Source organism: Lepisma saccharinum, chromosome 15 (genome assembly GCF_977018435.1).
Source record: "Lepisma saccharinum chromosome 15, izLepSacc3.1, whole genome shotgun sequence".
Classification (NCBI taxonomy): Eukaryota; Metazoa; Arthropoda; class Insecta; order Zygentoma; family Lepismatidae; genus Lepisma; species Lepisma saccharinum.
In genome coordinates, this window is record NC_139243.1 from 70,328,426 (window position 1) to 70,340,878 (window position 12,453).

The 12,453-nt window shown below is 41.0% G+C and overlaps 1 protein-coding gene across 1 annotated transcript in view; it reads left to right on the forward strand.

Moving 5' to 3' along the window:
• Nucleotides 1-4,768: 4,768 nt before the first annotated feature.
• The window catches only part of LOC145999321 (uncharacterized), a 145,251-nt gene continuing 137,566 nt past the window's right edge, over nt 4,769-12,453 (forward strand). Inside the window, exon 1 of the mRNA XM_083136262.1 lies at nt 4,769-4,925. The gene's annotated coding sequence lies outside the window, so the exon portion shown is untranslated. The remainder of the gene's footprint in view (nt 4,926-12,453) is intronic.

The following is a 12,453-nucleotide window of genomic DNA, read 5'->3' on the forward strand; positions in this document are numbered from 1 at the left end:
AATTCAATTATTTCACCTAAATAAGTGTTCCGGAATGCAGAATAGTACGTTAGCAATGTAAAAAAGTGCGAAAGAAATGATTCCCAGGTGTCTCAGGTATAGTAAAGTAGTACCTATAAAAGTAAGAGAACCAAACCTGGTCCACCTAAACCACTCAAGCAAGCAAATACGAGAGGAAATAAAAAAATGGTACTAATTTACTATCCTTCGGACACATTTATTTATTTTTACAGAAGAAACTACTTACCGTAATTAGTTCCTGTAGCATTGTTGAACATCGGGAAGGTGTTTTGTGTGATGTGGGAATGTTTCATAGATGAAATTCATGTTGTTTGTTGAAAATTAATTCTCAGACGGAGATAGCGGTTGGCGCGTACATCTTGCTACACCATCACGTTCGTACACCATCACCTTCGTACACCGTCGTGACACGTCGTGATTGTGTTTTGTTGGTATCCAGTGTTTCGAACTGTCTGCGTTTGCGACGAGAGTTAGAACGGTGGAACGGGAGGTAGAAGGATGGCGTGTGGTGGGTGTGTGGTCAAGTTTGTTCCGGGCGTGGAGAACCATGTGCAGTTTTTGGTTGAACACGGGGTAGTTAAGAGAGGAAAGGAATGTCCAAAATGTGGCAGTGAATGTAAGCTACTCGTTAGAAAGAATGGGATGTGGGTATATGCGTGTTCAAAGAGAGTGCAGGGACGTGGCAAGTTACGGTTTAAAAAAGTTCCGTGTAGATTTTAAGAATCAGCGAGATTGGGTACTAGCTAGTACCTAACGCTAGCCCCACGAACCATTGGCGCGTGGATAGGTTAGTAGGGCCACGCAAAGGTTTCAATAGTGAAAAATATAGCCCCACGAACCATTGGCGCTAGCCCCACAAACCATTGGCGCGTGGATAGGTTAGTAGGGCCACGCAAAGGTTTCAATAGTGAAAAATATAGCCCCACGAACCATTGGCGCTAGCCCCACGAACCATTGGCGCGTGGATAGGTTAGTAGGGCCACGCAAAGGTTTCAATAGTGAAAAAAATAGCCCCACGAACCATTGGCGCTAGCCCCACGAACCATTGGCGCGTGGATAGGTTAGTAGGGCCACGCAAAGGTTTCAATAGTGAAAAATATAGCCCCACGAACCATTGGCGCTAGCCCCACGAACCATTGGCGCGTGGATAGGTTAGTAGGGCCACGCAAAGGTTTCAATAGTGAAAAATATAGCCCCACGAACCATTGGCGCTAGCCCCACGGACCATTGGCGCGTGGATAGGTTAGTAGGGCCACGGAAAGGTTTCAATAGTTAGAAATTGGTTTCGAAAAAAATATTCGTAAATAGATGTGATTAAGTTTGTCGACGGGCATTTCTTGGGTTCCGAAGGTTGAAACACTGCATAACAATTGAAAATCGAGAAAAAACAAGGCCGATGCGTCATTCCTACGCGTTATTATTTACGAAGGTGTCCGCGCCATGTTGTGTGTGAGGCAAACGGAAAGGTAGGAGGAAGAAGTAGCCGTAATGTGAAAAATTGCTCTTACTTTCATCAAAACAACGTCAATACACGTTCAGGAATGTTCCGCGAAGCAGATACGTAAGTTCGAATGTCAAAAATTTGGCAAAAGAGAAGCCGGACGCGCAATTATGTAGGAAGGTGTATTCGCGATATTGTGTCTCAGTGAAGGAAAAACAAGACGTTCTGCTAATGTGAAAAATTGCAATTAATTTCATCAAAACAACGTTAATACACCTTCAGGAATGTTCCGCGAAGCAGATACGTAAGTATGAATGTCAAAAATTGACGAAACCAAAAAAATAGAGGTGTCCGAAGGATAGTAAATTTTTACCAAAAAAATTTGATTAACATTTCGGTAACCACCAAACGTCTCTAATTCCCTTATTTTCGTATTTTTCACATTGATACTTACATATTCTGCATTCGTAAGGATTCTTCTATTTCGCGTTTCGTTTTTTGCAGGCAAATAATCTCAATTTTCGAAATATGGAGTATTTTTATTTTCTTCGCTTTTGCTTGCGTTACACGCGATATGGCGGAGAAATCTTGACTAGCGTAGTCCATGATCAGTGGTTATGCAGTGTTGCGACCTTCTTCATAGCAAAATATCTAGGTACTAGTATGGAGAATACGTAAGTATGAATGTGGAAAATACGAAAATAAGGGAATTAGAGACGTTTGGTGGTTACTGAAATTTTAATGATATGGATAACAACATAGGCCTTTAGCCTAAAAATAAACTTCAGTCTGCTGACGTCAGAACGCAAGGTAGCAAGAGTGTTGTGCGATAAGTGATTGAAATAAAACAAAGCAACTGAAACCATTGGCGCGTGGATAGGTTAGTAGGGCCACGCAAAGGTTTCAATAGTGAAAAAGATAGCCCCACGAACCATTGGCGCGTGGATAGGTTAGTAGGGCCACGCAAAGGTTTCAATAGTGAAAAAGATAGCCCCACGAACCATTGGCGCTAGTCCCACGAACCATTGGCGCGTGGATAGGTTAGTAGGGCCACGCAAAGGTTTCAATAGTTAAAAATATAGCCCCACGAACCATTGGCACGTGGATAGGTTAGTAGGGCCACGCAAAGGTTTCAATAGTGAAAAAGATAGCCCCACGAACCATTGGCGCGTGGATAGGTTAGTAGGGCCACGCAAAGGTTTCAATAGTTAAAAATATAGCCCCACGAACCATTGGCGCGTGGATAGGTTAGTAGGGCCACGCAAAGGTTTCAATAGTGAAAAAGATAGCCCCACGAACCATTGGCGCGTGGATAGGTTAGTAGGGCCACGCAAAGGTTTCAATAGTGAAAAAGATAGCCCCACGAACCATTGGCGCGTGGATAGGTTAGTAGGGCCACGCAAAGGTTTCAATAGTGAAAAAGATAGCCGCACGAACCATTCGCGCTAGCCCCACGAACCATTGGCGCTAGCCCCACGAACCATTGGCGCGTGGATAGGTTAGTAGGGCCACGCAAAGGTTTCAATAGTTAAAAAATATAGCCCCACGAACCATTGGCGCTAGCCCCACAAACCACTGGCGCGTGGATAGGTTAGTAGGGCCACGCAAAGGTTTCAATAGTGAAAAAGATAGCCCCACGAACCATTGGCGCGTGGATAGGTTAGTAGGGCCACGCAAAGGTTTCAATAGTTAAAAATATAGCCCTACGAACCATTGGCGCGTGGATAGGTTAGTAGGGCCACGCAAAGGTTTCAATAGTGAAAAAGATAGCCCCACGAACCATTGGCGCTAGTCCCACGAACCATTGGCGCTAGTCCCACGAACCATTGGCGCTAGTCCCACGAACCATTGGCGCGTGGATAGGTTAGTAGGGGCACGCAAAGGTTTCAATAGTTAAAAATATAGCCCCACGAACCATTACCGCGTGGATAGGTTAGTAGGGCCACGCAAAGGTTTCAATAGTGAAAAATATAGCCCCACGAACCATTGGCGCTAGCCCCACAAACCATTGGCGCGTGGATAGGTTAGTAGGGCCACGCAAAGGTTTCAATAGTGAAAAAGATAGCCCCATGAACCATTCACAGATAGCCCCACGAACCATACATAAATAGCCCACGAACCATTCATAAATAGCCTTAGAAATACTGGGCGAAAGGGGGGGGGGGTTATCAACCCCATCAACCTCACATTGAGCACGCCACTGATCCTGTGCACGTTATGTTGTCGCAAGTTCGTAATCAGAAATGATGAACAGGAAGTCGCGTTTATTTACGTTCTAGAACTGTTACACAGTTACAAAACCGCGCGTTTGGAAACACTGACCGGTTGTTACGTCATGAAACGCTCGCAAATATTTGGTTCACGTAGTAGACGGACATCAAGGGAACAGCTTTCATGCATCGGAGCGACATTAATGTCGAAAATTACATGATTTATCGGCAAAAAAAATTCAACGAGTTCAAAGCAAACTTCCAAGACCTTCCTAAAGTATAAATAAACGCATTTCGGTAAGTAATTTCTCCTGTAAAATTGAAAAAAGACGTTTTGGGGAAACGTAAATTTTACCAAAATTTGTTATTGTAGAAGCATAACATCACAGATTAAGTTATACACATGGAACTTGGCCCTTACAGAACAGTATATAATATTATTACAATTTCATTAAAATTCCTGAGTTTTTATTTTATTTTCTTACCGAACAAATGATACACAATTACAATCAGAAAGTTCGATTTCGATACTGAATGCAAGCCTGTAACTGATGTATGAAATGAACGGAATTTGGTTCGCGTTTGGCGATACAACTTTACCCTTTTCTACACCCTCGATTTTTCGCACATTTCACATATTATCGTTACGAAAATTAGTTCTTCATAACATACGATGTTTCTAAATAGCGCGGAAAGTAATTTTTTAAGATCTACGTGCTATAAAACTTACGTTTTTCAATATTTACATTCCTTATGTAACGTCGAAACGGTTTTGCAACGATTTGATCATGGCGAATCTTGGATTCATGTCACAGGCGCAGGTCTGAACATATTCTTCTTCTTCTTATGTCTTATATCTGGATGAGTTCATGTGGTTTGACAGGTATGGAAAACAGCGACGAGACACGATGAGGAATATCATTCAACATATTGTTGAACGGTATCCTCAGCGTGTGTAAATACGTTATCTTATTAGGTGGCAGAGCAGCCCTTGGCTGAACCTCGCCCGCTGAATAAAGAAATTTATTTATTATTAACATCGTGCACATTTCTTTTCGGCAACTGTAGGCCGTTTTCTGAATGACTTGTGGGCTGGGATAATTTGCGACTTCTTATTTTTATCATGGAACGACGGGGTAGGGCAATATTCTGTGGAAAAGGACAAAAAAGACGACTTATTGCATACGACTGACTGCACTTAACGACTTTTAGTTTCAACTTCCACCTGCAATGCCTGGCCTTGGGGAAAATAGGTAAGTTAACTTCTCAGCTTTACTTTCAGCATTAAATTTGGCTAATTTTTGTTTCTTCATGAGTCAATGCGACAAAAGTGAGAAATAGTGTTCGGGGCAGGTGACACCGGCTAATTTTTAATGCCTTGGTAAATGTGCGATAACGCCCGGAAACCTTTCACTCGTAGCCCCAAAAACCATCCACGGATAGCCCCACAAACCATTCACACAAGGTTAGGTTAGGCCTGTTAGGTTAGGTTCCATTAGCACTCAATTCACCCCTAAATTCATCGAAAAAAGAAAGCGCGGCGAACATAGTTAAAAATACGTCCGAACTATTGCAAACGACAAAATCGCCACTTCAAACGGCTGTAGAGTCGTAAATACTTCTTTCCGCGCTCCAATGTTTTTTTATTCAGAAGTAGGATCACATAACCTTCATAATGAAAGAAAAAAAATTCAAAATTCGAGGGTGTAGAATAGGGTACCCGACCCAATATTACACGTATTCTACTCACATTCTGGCAATAAAATTTAGTAGAAGAAAAGGTTCGTGAATATGGACACGAATTTGGCTTCAGCCGGTTCGCAAGGAACAGTAGAAACACAGAATACTAACTACGGTCAACCAATCTCCCACAAGACTGAAACAGCCCCGAGTCGGTCGCACTGCCATCGTCTCGGGGAACCTGTTTCTTGGGTCGTTTTCCACACTACGTTATTCAAGGCGCTGTAGTGGAAAGAGAAATTTCGCGACCGGGATAGACCTTACCAATGTTTATGTTTACATTTTTAACACCGTCTATAGTCGATTCTTAGTAGACGTTTCGTGAATCGCACTTTACTACATCTTTTACTACTAAAAACTACTACTTCGTTTTGGAGTCGATTTTGTAGACATTTTCGTGAATCGCCCTGCAGAAGATCTGCTACTAAATCCGATGATCTAATGATATGATATGATAGCAGCGGATGAACAACGTTCTCGGAGGCGGGGGGGGGGGGGGCTAGGCGTGCGCACTGAAGGGGCTAGGGGATGTCCAAAAATTTTTTCCAGCGAGGGGGCACAATGTATTTTTTAACAGGTGGGTAAACAAGGCATATTACCCCGTAATAATGTTGCCTTCTCAGAAAACACCACTTGAATTTGAAATTATCACGTTCCTACATCCAATATAAACTTGCAAAGGCGTTGTGGGCCAAAAGAGGAAGAACATGAGAAGGACTTTTCTAATTTTGATCTGCAACACTGCAGCCATATAGGCGCTTTGGTTAGTGTTTTGTTTCTTCATCTTTCTTGTTTACCTCGAACACATGGAGTTATGTCAGGCTGTTTGCTTCGTTCCCGTGTAAGAAAGTTAGTACCTCCAGTGGTGTATACTTTAGGTGTAATGTAATTCCACTGCGTATCAGTGCCAGGGGTTTATGCAGAACTTTTCATCTGTGTGTGATCTTTAGAGGGGTGAAATTAGAATTGAATTCAAGCTGGAAGAGAGTGGAGCCTAAAACCAAAGGGGCTCAAGTTCCTTTTGTTTTATTGCGATTTGATCATGAGGGTAACATTATCGTATGAGGGGAAACAGATTCCTTCAAATTTACAGAAAAAGTACTTACGGAAATCATTTTCTTTAGCGTTGTGGAAGTTCCTGAATATAGATTTTATCCATTTTAATGTGAATGCGTGTTGTTTTCTGCGAAAATCTCTGTCCGACACGCTGTTTCTGCTCCCGCCATTTGCTTTCTGCATGAGAGTGCAGTGTTCCGTGTGTTAAGATGATGCAACCCCTTTAGCCAGTGTATCAGCCTCGCAGTGTTTTCACTAGAACCATCTGTCGAGTATTTTTTTTCTTTTTAACTATGCTTGCCCAACCTAACTTAATCTAACCTTACGGAAAATGGTTTTTGTGGCTAACGTGAATGGTTTGTGGGGCTAACGTCAATGGTTTGTGATGCTAACGTCAATGGTTTGCGACGAAAGAAGATATTTTCCGGTGAACGAGGTTCCAACACTGCATAAATTAACAAAACACTCTCAGAACACCCCCTAAAGCAGTACGCTATCACGTCCATGATGTGTTACAGATTCGAAACAACAAGTAACAGTAAGTACTCGTAAATAAAAGAAACAGATATTATCTTAGTTAGAAATGCATTATTTCACCTTAAGAAATGTTCCGCATTCGAAAATAACACGTTAGCAATGTAAGGAAGTCCGAAATATATGATTCGTAGGTGTTTCTCTCATACGATAATAGTACCAAACCTTGTATAAAGATGAAACAGTGAGTTTTGTTTTCCACGCCTTGTAATTGATAAGAGTCTTGTGACAACGACATGCGGAGCGACGGGTAAATTCCTGAACTTAGTGAAAGGTACGTAACAAGAGGTTCCCAAACTTTTTCATTTCATGGGGCCCTTATGTTTCAAAATTTTTCTGCGGCACCCAAGTCAGAATGTAAGCCTATCTAGCACTTGCGATGCTCAGTTAGTGTAGTTATGTTGCTTGCCTTATGTTAAAAAATAAACACATATCAAATTCACAAACATTTTAGATGTAAAAAGTACAGTAACTGTTCGATGTCTGCCGAACAGATTTCTTCATTTTTACAGAAGAAACTACTTACGGAAATCACTTTCTGTAGCATTGTTAAAGTTCATGAAGGTGTTTTCCCTCATCATGTAATCTGTTTGAGCGCGAATTCTTTTTTTTTTCCTGAGAAATATCTCTCCAACACACAATTACCGTTCCTTTCATTTGCTTCCTCTACCTGAATCGGATGTTGCATGCATTTGATGACGTAACCCTCTGTCACTGTTTCCAACCACGCAGTGGTTTTGCAAGGAGATGACATGTCCCTCCTGACATTATTACGACCCCCCATTTTAACTATGATTTCCTAACGTAACCTAACCTTACCGTGCATGGTGCTATCCGTGAATGGTATGTGGGGCTACCCGTGCAAGAAATCATCGAAACATGTAAAACGATAAAGTGTAATAGTAGGTATTTTTTGGTTAAGATGGTTGGAAATGCTGCAAATCAACAATCATGACACATGATGATCCAGAACGCCACAGCTGTGCACGCCATATTGTGTGTTACGCAAGCTAAAAAGTGAAGAACAATAATTACTCATAATGTGAAAAAGTGACATTATTTTCATGAAAAAAGCATAATCCCACCTTAAAGAATGTTCCGCAATGCAGAATAGATAAGTAGGTATGTTAAAAATGACAAAATAAACGAGTGAGAGGTGTTCGTCAGAGGTCGAACAGGTACCAAAAGTACTAAATAAGCACATATCTGGAAGTGTCATTTCAGTGAAAATATTGGAACATTTCGCGACACCCCTGTAAGCTATCCATGGTGGCCTACCCCACCACGACACACACTTGGGGAACTACTGTGATAGAATATATTTGAAAAGCTGTACAAATTCATTCTCATGTGTACCAACAGTGTTTCATATGCTATCCAATTTTTGTACATATACGTGCAGTCAATTTGCAACCAGGTGCGTAGTGAAACTTTTAGTTTTGTTTTGTTTACATGGTTAATACAGGTTCCATTTCTGCATCAGAGGTATCAAAGTACACTATATAATTACATGTAAAATTACACTAAATATAGACAGGAATGGGATTTTTGGGAGTCATCCTAGCTATACCCCTGTTTTGGATGTAATACCGAATTTGTGAAATAGTAAGATGGAATGTAGTTTCTCTTTCCCCCTGCTGAACTTTCGTCAATTATTTGCAAATTATTATGAGAGGCTCAAAGGAAGATTTGTGCTCAAATCCAGATCAAGAAGTGATCAGGTGTTTAAAGCATTTAGGGGCATTGATTATTCGGTACTAGTTAGATATAGCGAAAACACGTTTAACTCCTTCATTTTCAAATTAATTTCATTTGTACTTACCTCATATGCATAGCGGAACACTTTTCAACTTAGGATTACTTTTTTTCAATGAAAAAAGCGTTATTTTTAACATTGTAAGTATTTATTGGTCGTTGCTAATTGGCAGCCAAATCTTGACCTATGTTGTCTATCGTCAGCTGATATGCAGTGTTACCAGTCTCTCTCTCTCTCTCTCTCTCTCTCTCTCTCTCCTCTCTTCTCCCTCTCTCTCCCTCTCTCTCTCTAAGGAAGAAGAAGCTCCTTGTCCTTTCTTTCGAGAGAGAGAGAGGGGGTAGGGCAATGATGCAGAGAGAGAGAGAGAGGGAGAAGAAGAAGAAGAGGGAGAGAAATTCTCCTCTCCCTTCTCCTCTCTTTCTTTATGCAGTGTTACCAAACTTATGAACTGAAAAATGCCGCACAACCTATCCACAGAAGGTTAGGTTAGGTTCAGTTAGGTTAGGCAACATAGAAAATTAAATTGAAAAAAAAAAAACGCTCACACATCATCTTGTAAAACTACAACATGGTTGCTACACTGACAGGGGGTTATATAATCGAATACACAGAACATTTGATTCACATAGTCGACGGTAATGGTGGCATGAGCTATCGTGCAACGGAGATACATGAATGTCGAAAATTACATTATTTACCGGCCGAATAAGTTGCACGAATGGAAAAAACACTATTCCCATCTTCCAAAAGTCCACACGAACTCAATTCCATAAGTACTTTTCCGTCTCTTCTCCTGTAAATTTGAAGAAATGCATTTTCGCTATATCTAACTGTTACCAATTAGTCTACTGCTAAGAGACCTAAAGGTGATCCACCTAATCTAATAATGAAAGTGTTTCAGAATATTTTATTAATTCCAAGAGCCATAAACCTGACCTGACTAACATAACAACAAAAACATTTAGGAGTGAAATAATACTCCTTCACATCCCACACACGTGAAAGAAGATGGTAGCAGAAGTCTGTAACTAAGACAATAGTAAATGAATGACTGCTTGCAAACAATCATATAGAAGTGCATGGGAGGGAAATATTGTTCTCCAGAAAACATGCAGGAAGTAGTCACGAAACCTCTGAAGTATGATGTGTGTTAACAGACATAATTAGAAATCAAACCACGCAAAATACCACAGCGGTCTAGTCGGTAAGGACAATTCTCCGTGACAGAGTGATTAGCACATCGTGCTCCGATGGTATGAATCCTGGGCATGAATGTTTGTGAGTGTCCATTCATCAATTTTATATCATCACTCATCCCCTTCTTTGGAAATTAGCCAAAAATGGCACAAAAAGCAAAAAAGCAGAGCACTCACACTAGTCGGTAGGGCATTTGACATTACCAGTTGTCTATCGGCTGAACATGCCGCACTCATTTATTTCATCACTTCTTACATTGGAACTTACCTATTGTGCATTGCGAAACATTCTTTTAGGTGCTACTCTGCTTTTCTGACGAAAATAATGTCAATAATAGCCCCAATATTCTTCCTTGTTTCCCTTCTGCAATACACCACTTCGGTAAATGTTTACTATCCTTCGGACACCTATAAGTTCTGAGTTTTGTCAATTTTTGACATTTCTACTTACCTATCTGCTTCGCGTATCATTTTTTAATGTGTATTCACGTTTTTTTTTGATCATTTTTTTTTTAAAAAAAGTGTTTTTGTAACTGAAGAACGTACGTTTCCACAAATGGTTTGTGGGGCTATGTGTCAATGGTTCATGGGGCTATGCGAGAATGGTGTGTGGGGGTTATGCAAGAATGGTGTGTGGGGCTACACATATTTTTTCGAAACCAATTTTTAACTAGTGTAACCTATTGTGACCCTACCTAACCTAACCTTACCGGAAATGGTTCATGGGGCTATGCGTCAATGGTTGAATTTCCGCTATGAAACATTCCCACATCACACAAAACACCTTCCAGATGTTAGACAATACTACAGGAACTTATTACGGTAAGTAGTTTCTTCTGTAGAAGTGAAGAAATCTGTCCAAAGGATAGTAAACTAGTACCTCCAACTTTACTAACCAAAAAATGCCCAACAGATAGCCCCAAAACCATTGACCTTAGCCCCAAAAACCATCCACAGGTAGCCCCACAAACCATTCACGCTATCCTCACAAACCATTGACGTTAGCCACAAAAACCATCCACGGGTAGCCCCATGAACCATTCACATGAGGTTAGGTTAGGCCTGTTAGCTTAGGTTCCATTAGCACTCATTTCACCCCTAAATTCATCGAAAAATTCCCTAAATTATTTTCCTGTAAAACAATGGCGTGGTTGAAAACAATGGCAGGAGATTACGTCATCAAGCGTGCCCAACATCCGGTTCACGGGAAAGCAAATTGAACGCCAATTGTGCGTCTGAGAGATATTTCTCTTCAAAAATACATGAATTCCCCGTAAAACAGATTCAGCGATGAAAGAAAACATCTCCACCACCTTCGATAATGCTACAGAAACTCATTTCGGTAAGTACTTTCTTGTGTAAAAATGAACAAATGAAATTGACAACTGTTACCCATTTGACTGCCATGTGGGAGACCCTGGTTCGGTTTCCAGGGTGAGTGATCTAAGGTCGGGTTTTTTTGGCCTTGTCCCTGCAAAAAGTGGTTCTGGGGTTTGCCCAACCTTAAACCAATGGGTACCTGGGGGCAACCTTGGGGGACAAAGGCAGATGAAGCATGTGCTGGGCATATCACCTCCAAAAGAGAAGATCGAAAATGCATGGGGCCCCACCCCCACATCCCCTAAATGTGGCTTCATGGCATTGTGTTTTACCTTTACCTTACTACGTAAAAAAATGCAGTGGCTATGAAAGAACTGGAATTAAACAATAGGCACTTGGACAGGCAGATGCTAATAAAGATCTTGCTGCAGCTGAAATTCAAGAGGACAAAAACTTCCAAATTTCAGATTTGTGTGTTGGGGGGGGGGGGGGAGGGTATGACCCACACCAACCAACCTTCGCCACCCCAAATGTCGAGGTCACCGCACGTCACTGATGTTAACATACGGCTAGACTCTACTTTACGTCCCTATCTGCATGGTGATTGCTTCTTTGCATTCGCGGTTCACGTTTGTGGTGCAGCAGCTGGCATCTCTTCCGGTAAGTACCTTTTTCTTTTTACATTTTCTGTTCACAATAGCCCCACTATCCATTCACGGGGACGAGGTATGCCTACGAGGTTAGGTTAGGTTCCATTAGCACTCATTTCAACCTAAACATGTGCTCCATCTAAAAAACAACACGCATTCACATTAAAATGGATCAAATCTATATTCAGGAACTTCCACAATGCTAAAGAAAATGATTTCCGTAAGTACTTTTTTCTGTAAATTTGAAGTAATCTGTTTCCCTCATACGATAATGTTACCCAAGGTTTATTCTTTGAAACTCACACTTAACAGCAATTAAATGAACTTTAAATCACATATTGCAATTTTTCAAGACATCTTTTCCACTATATTTTTTAGTTGCTATAGTATTTCTTGCTTGTTGATAAATCTATTAGTTTCTTAAATGTTGCCAGGTCCTGGCACATCAAGGTTAGTTTATTTTCTATCTGACACTAGTTCTCTATGGCGTCATAAATGTTTGCCATATTGAAAACGACCAATACTATAT